Source organism: Gambusia affinis, linkage group LG21 (assembly GCF_019740435.1).
Source record: "Gambusia affinis linkage group LG21, SWU_Gaff_1.0, whole genome shotgun sequence".
NCBI lineage: Eukaryota > Metazoa > Chordata > Actinopteri > Cyprinodontiformes > Poeciliidae > Gambusia > Gambusia affinis.
The window spans coordinates 19,507,736-19,520,722 of NC_057888.1; the positions used below are offsets into that span (position 1 = coordinate 19,507,736).

Consider the following 12,987-nt stretch of genomic DNA (forward strand, 5'->3'; position numbering starts at 1 on the left):
ATAAAGGCGGCAGTTGAAGGTTTCAGTATTTATTATTTTATTTCTTCCGGCTTTTATCACTGGCTCAGTTTTTTTGACTAATGTGCGCAAAACTTTGACGATGTTCTGCCAATGTCAAACAGATGCAATTTTGCAGCAATTGCGGTGTTTCCATTGAGTAAACAAACACAATTCAAATCACGTGAGTAAGTTTGTTCACGCGATAAGTCAGTAAAAATCGTGCCGCGCCGTCAGCCTCCAACTAGTCTGCGCCAGTGGCAAAATCCTGTTGTTGATCATGTGACTCGTGTGACGTGAAACATGCGTTTCGATTGCAGTTTTTGCAAACTAAACCGATTTTGATACTGTCAAAACCACCACCGCCTCCTCCGAGGCTAAAACTTTAAAACGAAAAATGTGTATATATATTTTTTTTTAATTGGCAAAATCCGTTAAGCAGATTTATTTCTGAAATGTCAAATTGCACAATTATATGACCAATGGAAACTCAACTAGAGTCTGGAAGGTTTGGAGTTAAAAGCAAAGTTTGGAGGCTGTTTAATCAAATCAATCAATCAATCAAACTTTATTTGTATAGCACATTTCAGCAGCAAGGCATTTCAAAGTGCTTTACATCAAATCAAACACAAAAACACAATGCAACATAGAATCAACATCAAAAACACAACATCAAGTCAGATTCTGTCAATAAATTTGATGGAGATAAAAGATCACAAATTAAAGCTAAACTGCATAGAATTGCATAGAAAACCTTTCATGGATTGTGCTCCCAACCCAACAGAACCTCTGATATTTTAATTGTTTTGGATGATGTCTGACTCCTTTTTGTGCTTTGACTTCTGGAACCATCCCTATTTCTGTTTGATCACTTCAGAGGAGGAACCTTTGTGGCATTAGAGGAACTATCGGCAATGCAGCTGTATGGTGAACGAACCAGAGGAGTTTTTTTTTTGTATATACAGTGGAACCGTTCTCAGAATTAATAGCTTAAAATCAAGTTCAAACACCAGGATTACAGTGGATTTCTTTACTGGTTTGCTAAACGTCCCCATTTATTCTGAAACGGAGATTTGGCCTGATTTTCCTGTAGCCATCTTGGATCATATTTGCAAATATCATATTTATGTAATTTTCGTTCTCACAGGTTGTTTTCATTGAACCTTGTTGACTGTGGCTTTAAGGTTTCCCCAACATTCTGAGCCACTTATTTTGTCAGTGTGAGTTTTATTCTTTTTCACTAACCCAGCAGCAGCTTCTGGGTCGACCAGCATCGTTCTGAGATGAGACGTCTCTAAACCCGTAGAGCTGCGGGATGAAACATAGAGGGGAAACACAGATTGCTTCTGACGCAAATAGACTTTTAGCAACCTCAGATCTGGAACATTATTCCACCATGTAAGCCTGTAAGAGTTGGTTTGGAGACCATTTCCCTCATCCTCTGTGAGTCTCTTCTCCCCAGATAACCCAGTTTAAACACTGGGATGACCGCTGCAGAAACTGATTAAAGATGTGGAGCATCATTTGGTCTAACCCCAGCTAAACCTAGAATCTGTCAGAAGGTCAGAGCAGCTATCAGACCAGGTATGTAGGCTGCTCCTGGAAACAGATGCTGGATGCATTCACAAAGATCAGGACCTGAACTTCACTTCAGTGCAGAACCGTAATCATTTCTGCAGACGTCTGTTGTTACAGTTGTAGGAGGAACATTTGGAGAACTCGTACAGTAGAGTTTGGGCCGGAAATGTTTGGAGAATGACTTCAATATTTTACTGCCAGAGATGAATTATGTTATATTTCTGCTGTGAACACAACAAAGGGAACACACACACTCTTTTAATCAAAGCTACGTATGAAGAAAAAGGTAAACGTTAAGGAATTACAGCTTTTCAAGAATAGACAAAGAGTCAGAATTAACCTGAAGTTAAATATTAAATTGAAAGAGGTTCTACTTGTTGTTCACATGAATCCAACTGCAGATGAGAAGAGAGATGTCTGGGTTTCCCTCTTGATCCTGTTCTCTTGTTTATTTGATGTCAAACAAGTAAAAGCAATGGATGAATTTTAGTTCTATTTCTATCTGCTCAATATTTTGTTCTCCTTTTATTACTAAATATTGTAAAATTACAGTTTTCACATCAAAATATCATGTTTTCCTAGAATCGAACAGCCGTTCTCCTGTCTACCCTCAGATTAGAAGAACTGCAGGTCTTCTCTTCCTTTTCTTCCATGTTGCAATAATAATGGCTGACAGAATGGAAAGCCTCCACTCCTCCCTGGCCTCCTCATCCTTCCAACCATTCCTGTAGTCTGGATGTGTAACAAGGCAGGAAGAGCTGCTAATGTTTCCCACATTTGGTGCCCACCACCTGGACTAAGTGTTACAGCGTCAAACCGCAGCATTGAGCCGAGAACATAATGCTCACTTCATCCCCCAATGCCATGTCTGGTTACCTCCATGGATGTTGTCTCCATTCAGTCTGAGGAGGAGAACCAGGATGGTTCCGGAGCCCACGGTTAGGCCCCGGGCCCCTGATGGAGGGTCCCTCACTACAGCAGCTGCTTTCCCTGGGAGCTTTTTCCTCTTTGTCTCACTTTCATTTTACCCTCACCACTCTTTGAGTGAAATGAGTTGTGATTGGAGGGAAAATGGCTGCTTGTCGTTTACTGATGGCCTCCATGTGACGTCTGGAAGACCTGATGCTGCTCTCTGCTGTCAGGCTTTGTGACGGTTTCTCTTCGGATCAACTTTTCTCTCTCTGCTTCACAGTTGTAGACGTTTGTTTTCCTGGTCCAGGGTTGTAGTGGCTCTCAGTACGTTGGAGTCTGAGCGGGTAGTTTGTAGCTTCAGCTCACAGAGAGAGGCCGCCGCCTGCTTTCCTTACACACTTGCTAAATTTCCTACATGGCTGTGAGACATTATCAGACTGGAAACTGGGCTCAGAGGAGCTGCGGACGGCTTCCAAGAGAGCTCTGTGGCTCTCCTTCAGTTACACCTCATGTCTCTGCTGAATTAAATAAATCCATCTCCTTATTTCTCCTCCAAATAACTCCATCTGAGTACTTCTCGTTTCCAGATTTGGCATTTTCTTCACTTACAGCAGGAAACATTCTACAGTAAGACTCAGAAAACCCCTCCAAGATCACTGTTCTGCTTTTAAATTAAATTTAAAAAAATATTTTTTATGTGTTTTATGTATCTTAAGAATGCTGTATAGAGTGCTAGCTAGCTATGTAGCTAGACGATTGCCTATCCAACTATCTAGCTACCTTTCTCAATATCTAGCTAGCTAGTTGCCTGTCAATCTTGCTAGCTGCTTATCTACCTAACTATCCAGTTAGCTAGACAGTTAGATATCTAGCTACCACAGTAGATAGCTAGAACAATTCTGATTTGACCCAATTCACTGAGGAGGCAGATACTGGATCATAGTGGCATGTGTATCCTACATTTATCTCCTTCTCTCAAGCTTTCTCCTTGAATCATCCTCTTACACGTTGCCGTCTGGTGACAGAGGGTTTTCTTCCCAAATGTCCATCATTTCATTTGTACATGAGTCAATCCATCCGGACTAGATCATGTCAATGTCTGTCTCTATTGTCTTGTCCAACAAAAGATGAAATGTTCCTTTAAGAATAACTGTTCTGGCTCTTCAAGCAGTTCCTGTTGATTTCTTCTGGAGAGAAGCTGCAGAAACCTGAAGCCGATGTCATCCTGAACGTCATGGCTCCAATGTACAGAAGACGATTAGGGCTAATGGAAAAAATAAAAATATAAAATAGGATTTTGACTTTTATTCTCAGAATTCTGACAATCTTCTGAGACCAAAAGTCAGAAGGCCCTAATCCTCTCGTACTGGTGGGACCTTCTTCAACTGGAATAAAATAGTTGCTATGGTCTAATTTCAGTATAACACTGGACCCTGTTCACTCTGATTAAGAGAGGTGGCAGCGTGGTGAACAGAATTAAGTTTCATAGTTTGACTCAAAGCTTAATCAGCGAGCAGATTGTTTACATTGAGCTGAATGAGTGACCATTGTGTTTTTTTTGCGTCTAAATCTTCAGAACCCGTCTCTTCGCTTTCAAAGGGATATCCCTAACGCTCCTCTCTGATTGGTCGTTGTGATTATGCCAGTTTTGTCTATAAGTTCCAGTTTGATGGCTTTTTTACAGGAGAAATGTAGATGAGTGGGGGGATGTTTTCCACTGTGAGGGGGAGGGAAAAGGAGTTCTGGTGCTGAATGAGTAGATTACTCACAGGAGAGATGGCACAGACCATGAAAGCCACAGCTTGGCCAGAGTGGAACAAAGTCTGCCTCAGTTCAGTGTAAGACTATATCCAGGCCGCGTGCCTTCACTGCTTCTTCTACACACACGAGCTTCTCCAAAAGCAGTGTTGCTGTGCTGCTGTGACTTACAGCGTGTTTCATCTGGAGCTCAGCGTTGGTCGGCAGGTCCGTCTCTTATTAAGGGACTGTTTGGAAAAGAACAAGCAGAGAAAAATGTGACTGAGCTGTTTGTCGGCAGAGAAACAGCTGTCTGAAAGTATGTTGTGGAAAGTATGAGGCCGGCTGTTATTTAGCCACTCACTTCATCATTTCATTTCGCTTCATTCGTTCTGCATCATGTATCTGACTTTTTATTTATTACTGATTAAAGTATAATGAAATCATAAAAGTGAAATAAAGTCTCAGTTAAAGGCAACAAGCAGACAGAGAGATTTATAACTTTTCAGGTTTCAGCAACATCTAATAAATATAAATGTCTGCTTTTAATACTTTAAATCATTATGAGATCAGCATTTGCACAATGAATCAGTCAATTAAGGAGTCTTTGTGTCACTCAGAGGTTGCAGTTCAGCTAAATCTGGTGATTTAAAGCAGAAATACTTGCAGTTGTAAAGTGGTATTGCCTCAACACTGGAAAAACACAAAGAATTACCAAATATCTTTGGGTCTAGTTTCTACTGCAAATATCTTATCACACTTGAAATGACAAAACTAATTTATAAGTAACTTTTCAGCAAAACATAGGAGCTTGTTTGATGAAAAAAAATACTATTATATTGGCAGATTATTTCACTTATAACAAGATATTTCCCCAAGTTATGAGTAAAAAGAATCTGCCAATGGAACAAGTGCTTTCATCAATATTCAAGAATTAGACTTAAGCTAGTATATCTTGATGAACATTTACTTATAAGTAAGTTTTTTCTTCCTTTAAATGTGAAGAGAAATCTCCACTACAAACCAGTCAAAAACAAAAATACTTTGTTAGAGTTTGTGTTTTTTGCAGTGTAGTTTTAGCTGTTTTACATTAATCGTTCAGATTTTCTTGTACCAAACGTAAGCCAGGTTTCTTCCCAAACCTGGAAAGTGTGCGAAAACTTTAACAAACAGAATGTGACTGTTGTGTCTTAAATAATAAAAAAAAAAAAAAAAAATTGAAATGAAAAAACTCCATCAAAGATCCAACTGGATCTGAGAGGTTTCTTCAACTGATGAGCTTCTGTGGGACAAGTTTTCACCAACAGCTGGTCTAGAATGATCTTGTTATTCTAAACCAAAATAACAAGTAATTATTATTACTATTTCTGTTTTTATAAAGGCAGAGCGGAGCTAAACACCGTCTGGTGGTCCTAGTGGGTGAGTAAAGAGCCTGATGGTAATCAGTGAAGTCACTGCTCTCCTCACACTCTGCTGCTGTCAGACTTGGCTCTGTAGAAACTATTTTAATGAAACTCCTCAAACACTTCTAGATGTGTGAGCTCTGGGAGTCCAGAAGCTCCAGATGGATGGGCCTCAGTCTTCCATGATCCAGGAGAAACATGCAGTCCTTAATTTAGCTCTCAGAGGGACAGACGGTGCAGAGCTCGCATCAATCAGTCCCATTAAACGCTCTGACCTCCTGCAGCTCTCGCTCTGTGTCCTTTAAACCTGTCTAGATGATGGAACTGGTAGCACCTGCCTGGAGCAGCAGCTGCTGCTAGGCTCTCCAAAGAGCTTCACAATGATGTGGCGAATTTAGTGGTTCCTCCTTCTGGGTTTGTGGTTGGAAGACGAGCGTTGGCAGTAAATGTTGGAACAATGAGCTGAACCAGGTGCAGCAGTGAAGCTCTAAATCTCTGCCTGATGCTCCGTTCTCTAGCTGTCGACTTCTCCTCGTTTTCCCTTTTTAGGTTTCTGACGAGAACAAAAATCAGACAGAAATGGACAAACAACATTCCTCAAGTTTTCACTTGGAATCTCTTCATTGTTTCCATTAATCAAGGGAAAGCTCACACATCTGTTCCAGCAGCTTCAGTTGAATATTTCAGGAGTTTATTTTATTATTATTATTTTTTAGAAACTTCTAATCTAGAAGGTGGAGAACGTTTCCCTCCTTTATTTCTCTGCTCCAAGCTGTCGCCTGATTGGCCGTGCCTTAGTACTCAGATTATGGGCTTCATCAGGTTGAACTGTTAATCAAAAAGCTGAACCCGTCCCACCTGTTCAGTTCTGTGGACATTTGGACACTCAGTGAAGTGAAGGAAGAAAGACTCTGGTTTATTTCTGTCGATCTGCTGTCCTTCTTCTTCTGGTCAGACTTGTCGGATTTTTAACACCCGTCTCTGTTTTTCCAGAACTGGCCCATATCTCGTCGTAATTGCATTACAAATATGTGAAAAAATTTGTCAAAAAAAAGCACAATTTCACAATTGTGGAGTTTCATAGCAACACTCCAGGTACATTTTTAAAGAGAGAATAACATCATAACATGATGCGCAGCTAAACATTCTCACACTGCTGCCCCTTTAAAGCTTGTGTTGATGAAAAGCTGCAGGCTGCTCATGTCTCTTTTGCTGTCATGAAGCAGCAGTCTTACATGAAGTGCCGAAGTGGCCAAAAGCTGGACATACAGCCTTTGGCTGTGTGACCTGTGCCCAGCTGAGAGAAGCCAACACTCCACCCATCAAAAAACAAACAAACAAAAAAAAAAATCCAGCAAATACACAGAGTGGTTAGTGCTCCATTTGTGCCAATAAATTTTTGTTTGTGCTGCTGAGATATTAAAAAAGAGGTCACCATCCCCCTCATGTTGCTCCAAGACAAACCATAGTGGGATACTTCTTTAGTGCTCCGTTTGTGCCGTTAAAATCGTCATCACTGCAGGTTTCGTTTTCGAGATATAAGTTATAATGTGGGCAGACGTTCTGACCCACAGGTCAACGTTAGCGGGTGCTGTTCATTCTGTCCCGCGTGAGCATCTCTACGTCCAGCTTTTGGTGACTTTGGCGCTTCTCAGTCTGACACTTTTAGTGCTAAAGCAAGAGAGAAACCCAGGAGCTCAGCTCAGAGAAAACAGCAGCACATCTGCTTTATTGCTGGCTTTGGCTTCAGACTGGAGCTGCTGGTTCTGTTGGACCTCCTCTGTGTTGGTCTCCCTGATCCACTGGCTCCATGTTTCCCCCTCAGCCTGTGTGTGCAGGTCTGGTTCCTGCTGGATTGACTGTCTGCACCACTGAGATAAGGATCACTACAGAGCCTCTATTACTGCGCTCTGCCACCTTCACGGCTACAACAACAGAACCCGGGTCAAACAGCAGCGCTGCATTCCTCCCACGTTCCTCAACCCGAGTCCAAACGAACTCCACTTCCTGATCTGAATAAATCAGCCGACCACTCTGCTCCTTCGTCCGTCCGTCCGTCCTGACCTATGACCTCAGCTTTGAAACCTGCCTGGCAACCCCAACCTGAGCTGCCAGCCGGTTTGCTCACATCGTGTTGGACGCAGATTAGCATTTTGTCCACATTCCAGTGTTGGCAGATGACAGAAATGCTCCTTTGGTGTCTTACAGAAGTTCTCACGTGACAATACGATTTGGAAAGTAAAGCTGTGCGTATCGTTAAAACTATGAAACAGTTTGGATGAGGAGTTGAAAAGAAATGCTCCACTATGAGTGAATTCAAAACACTTTATAAGAAAAGAAACTTGAACACGTTTGAGGGTTGTTGTTTTTTTGGCCCTAGTGGCCTTTATTTGAAAGGGCTGAGACAGCAAAGTAGGTAAAGAGAGAGAGGGAACAAATGCAGCAAAGGTCACCAGGGCGGGAATCGAACCAGCGACCTAGGCATCAATGACTAACGCCCCCTTATGGGGGTGGTGCTTGACCCCCGCCTCACCACAGCACCCCAACCTCTGAGTTAACGATGAGAAAAATGATCGTTTGTTGATTTAATGTATGTGGACACGAACATTTATTTGAATAATAATAGAGAAAGGAACAGATTTATACAAGATGATTTTCTTCTTTCTGCTCCATCTTCACTCATTAAGTCTTGTAAGAGAACGTGTTTGTGAATTAATGAGGAGATTTGTGTCTGCTTTTCAGACAGAGGGAGAGTGGAGAACACGGGGGATGTCAAAGAGGCTCCAGGTTCTGCCAGAGAAAAAAAAAGATCTCCGTCTTTGTTTCCAGTTATTATTATTATTATGAGACAGGTGAATAAACCATCAGAGGCTTTCAGTTCAGAGGTCTTTAATGAACCAAATGAATCTGCTCTCTGAGTTTAATTCTCCTGGTTTTTCATATGAGCCACTGTAAAAAAAAAAAAAAAAAAAAAAAAAAACATTATTCGGCATGTCAGTCTGTCTGCTCCCACTTATTCTGCGGGTGGAGAGTCCAGCTGACCCGCAGCAGTCGGAGAAAAAGAGCTTTTTTTTTTCTTTTTCTTTTCTTCAGCTCCTCTGTGAAACTGGTTGATTTCTCTGTGGAGGAAGGAAAGTTGGAGACTTTCACTGGAACTGAGGTCAAATTCTGTTCAAGTTCTAAAGCATGTTTGGTCATAACCTGCAGCCGTCCAACAAGCAGGACGAGTTCAGGAACAAACGGCTCCGGTTCTGTAGGATCAGTGTGAGGCTGCAGCAGCAACAACAGAACCCTGCTGTGAACCCATCACTCATTTGACTCCTAGTCACTTTGTGCTTTTCCTCCTGCAACTAATCAAAATGTTTGCTGCCGTATTTCCTTTTTCCAGCTGAGAACTACAAGATCCTGAAGAATCTTCAAGGAAACGAATGTTTTTTTCTGCGGGTTTTGCTGAACATTTACGTTACGTTTGGACTGTTTCTAGAAAGAGTAGAAACCCGGACGCAAATACACAAACATGCAAAACGCTCTACTCCCAACGCTGCACAGTTATTCAGCGAGGCTCTCCTGTCCACTAGGGGCAGAGTGCGGCAGTTTGCTGTCAGCTGAGAGTCTCTGTAACTCAGAGACTCTGTTTGCTGCTGATGACGGGGCCGGGCCCTGTGCTGGTAACTGATCTCCAGACAGTGGGCCCCAGGTCTCCGGCTGGGGTTCCTCCTCTGCTCTGGGGCCCCTCTCTCTGAAACTGGCCCCAGCGCCGTCGCTTTGCTTCCATATTTGTGGCCAACTAATTAAAGTGCAAGTTGTAAAGCTCAGAGGGATGATGATGAAGAAGAAGTGCCGCAAACATCCATCCAGAGTTGGACATGGAGGAAGTTTTGTGGTCCTGAGTGAACGCAGACAATCCCAGCATGCAGAGAGCAGGAGTGGAGGGTGGTGGCGCTGTTGGAGGAGGTGTTATATTTAGGGTATGCTGCGGTGGAGGTGGAGGCATGCAATGTTTTTCACTGAGTCGGAGGGATGAGTGGCAGAGCTGTGATGTGGGCTGGACGAGTGGAAATGTCCTCTGTGAAATTATAGGCAGCCCAGTGAAGGAGAGGAGATGAACTTGTTTGTGTTGTGGCTCATTGCAGCAGCAGAAACGATACTCTCAGCTCCCAAATAAGAGGCCACAACAACCGTGTGCTCAGCTTGAAGAGCTTTCCCAGAGGAAATCCTCTTCTGTGTCAAATAACGAGTCGGCCTCGTATTTGACTCTTTATTACATCAGTGAACATGTAGCTTGGAAGAAAGAAAACTTAATGCGTTCCACCAAAAATCTCTGGCTGGTTTGGTTTCCACAAAGAGCAGGTGAGTTTTAGTACAGCAGTGAAGCAGGTGTCCTCCTGATGAATCGTTGTGTCCGACTACTAAATGTCAATATCTGGACACACTGCCAGCAAAGGGCTGACAGATTATACAGTCCATGAGGAGGATTTTCTTACAGAAAGCCATCATTAAACCATAGAACAGACATAATGCAGTATAGAAAACCATTAGAAATACACAAAAACACTGCAGTGAGAGTTTTTGGCCTCAGGACAATCTTTAGTGCTTCAACAGGGCTATGCTGCTCCATGAACTGCAAATTAATAAGTTCTGTCTGCTGTTATCTCTGACCAATAAATATACACTCCTCACTGTTTCCTCTTAATGCTGGGAAACCACAGACTCTTTCAATTTAGCTGTGAAGCTTTTCTATTCTGAAGCAGAAAACCAGCAGATATTCTAGAGCAGCTTCTGGCCACAGACCAACCTCCTGGCCTGTCCTTCACCTCTGCATCTCTCAATAAGCTCAGATTCTCCTGCTCAATCATCTACTTCACATTTTCCCCGTTCACTTTGTCCTCACCACCTCAATGACCCACCGTCCCAAACTTCCAGCTACACCTCCCAGACCAGGAGCTCCACCATTTACATTGCTTAAGGAACTTTCTGAGATCTTTCTCTGGTCTTCTCCTAAGTAAATGTGCATCAGATATTTAAACAAAACCATGACAATAAGATGTTCAGTTTTACCACAAGATGAGAGCCAAAGATGTTTGGTTGTAGATTTAAGGAATCTGCCTCAAACCTCTTAGATTTTTGCCTCCATTGTCCAACTCAGGTCAGTTAAAGTCGTGTGTTAAATGACCAAGTATTTCATCTGCTCCGACTTTTCTGTGTTTTTTGACTCCGTTTCACTTTAAGAAATCTGAGCTGTGTTTTGATTCCACTCAGATTGCTGTAAAAAGTGTTTCTGGACTCTTCAGACATGCATTTTTTCTTCCAATGAGTTTCTGATGGACTGTTATCATTGGTACTGATGGACCCTCTGGTTCTGCTCGTCAGTTATTGAAATGCCGTCAGCTTGTTCCATGAGGAGTGTGTTGCGTCGGCCCAGATGTTGCTCTTCATTTACTTCCAGTTGAAGATGACAGAAACATGTGTTCACAGATCAGGTTGGTTAATGAACAGACAGGATCAGCCACATATACCAAGGTACTTAACATGAGCGATGATGCTTTAAAACTATGTGTGTACTTTACATGTAATGTATTAAATGGCACTGCACAATATAAGCACAGGAATGGGAAGCTTTCATAAATCTTCATTGAATGCAGAGAAAGGAGGCCGTCTGGCCTTAACTGAGTTAAGATAACAAATCCCTGTTTTCCCTTTCTTCATGTTTCTCTGATGTCCTTTGAAAAGTGAGCTGCTGTGTGAGTAAAGAGCAGCCAATGACTTCCCCAGCTTGGTCATGAACAGCCACCAAATCAAAAATCTGCTCCTCCTCCTGACGACCAGAACGCTTTAACAGAACGCGCTGGAAGTCTGAATACTTAGAAGAAAAGCTCTGTTTGTATCTCAGATCCAGGAGATTCATGTTGCTGTGTTAGAAAGGTCTGATGAGGCTCTTGGTTTCTGTGTGATGGATTCATATTCATCTCCATAAATCTATGAAAAGCCATTGTTTAGCAGAAGGTGGAAACAGCCGGAGAGCCAAACAGCCAAAAGCCCGGCCCAGTCTGAGAGAGCTGCCATAGTGGGTCTTTCAGCGTTCCCCTGATGCGTTTTAGAAACCATTAAACTGAAATGTCTCCGTCTCCCGTCTCCATATATGCTGCAATCATTTTTATTTACGGACCGTGTCCCAACCAGGGCCCAGTCTGAGGAGCTCTGTCTGGATAATGTGTCTAATTGTTCAGCGTTCGCATCAGAAGGACTCCTGCTGAGAACTCTGGGCTTTTTCTTTCTGAGGCTCCTGCTGCTCTTTCTCTCTTCTTTCTCTATCCTGTCTTTTCCCCAGCCTTTCATGTGGCGACTCAGTCCATTACCTTTACTTTACCACAGAAACCGGCCTGGGACGCTCCGTTTTCCTCATTTTGTGGTAAATGGACCTGGAGATGATGTTGCTGACAGATGGAGCATCAGGCCTGGAGTTTCCACCACCTCCGTGTTCTCCAGCTGATCAGCCTCAGCATCACCTCAAGTCTGCAGCTGACAGTCATCTGAAAGTGAACTGAAGAGAAACTGAAGACGGTCAGCGATGACGGGTATCTTAACTTTCAATGAGCATCTTTGAAAATGATGAGTCGAATAGTTGAAGGTGTTTAACAGATGCATATTATTCCAACTGAAGTTCCAAGATCCATCAGGGACACAAATTCCTCGACTTCTTAACTTTACCATGATATCATTGTTTGTCCAAGTCAAATTAAAGTGACTAGTCGGCCCGGAGGAACTTTTTCTGACTTTTAAACCGACCCAGTCTCTCTATTTAAGACTCCATGGAGTAACTTATTGTCATGATGCGTTCAATGTTCTCTGAGGGTAGCTGCATATATTTTGACTGTTTGCTGGTCTGTGATTCTATTCAGCAACTTGTCCTGGTTTAATGGGCCACCAGCCCAAAGAGAGGCATGATGGGAATTCACCTGATAATGAAAACAAAATCAGTCATGACAGAAAGATTCAGAGCATGACCAAATGAAAGAGGGATGTCAGACTTTCTTCTTGGTTAAGAAAACCAACAAGAAGCAGAGTGATTGTGTAATGAGGCCTGTCCCTTTATGAGCTGATGTCATTTCCAGTAAAGAACCACTGGTCCACAGAGGACGCCAGGATATTATGAGTTGAGCAGGCAGCAGACGGTGCTACCAGGTTCTGCTGAGGCCCAGCCAGTGAACAGAGAACGGATCTGTAAAAAAGTCGGTTCCATCCAACATCATAAACTGACCAATCAGTCTGCCTGGTGAGAGAAACCATGTGGCCGAGTCTGAAGACAAACAAACCATAAAGCACAACACCAGTGCCAGAGACTTTTATCCTCCAGTGAGAG

The 12,987-nt window shown here is 42.7% G+C and overlaps 1 pseudogene; it reads left to right on the forward strand.

Moving 5' to 3' along the window:
• The first annotated feature begins 2,455 nt into the window (after positions 1–2,455).
• The window catches only part of LOC122824679, a 37,985-nt pseudogene continuing 27,453 nt past the window's right edge, over positions 2,456–12,987 (forward strand).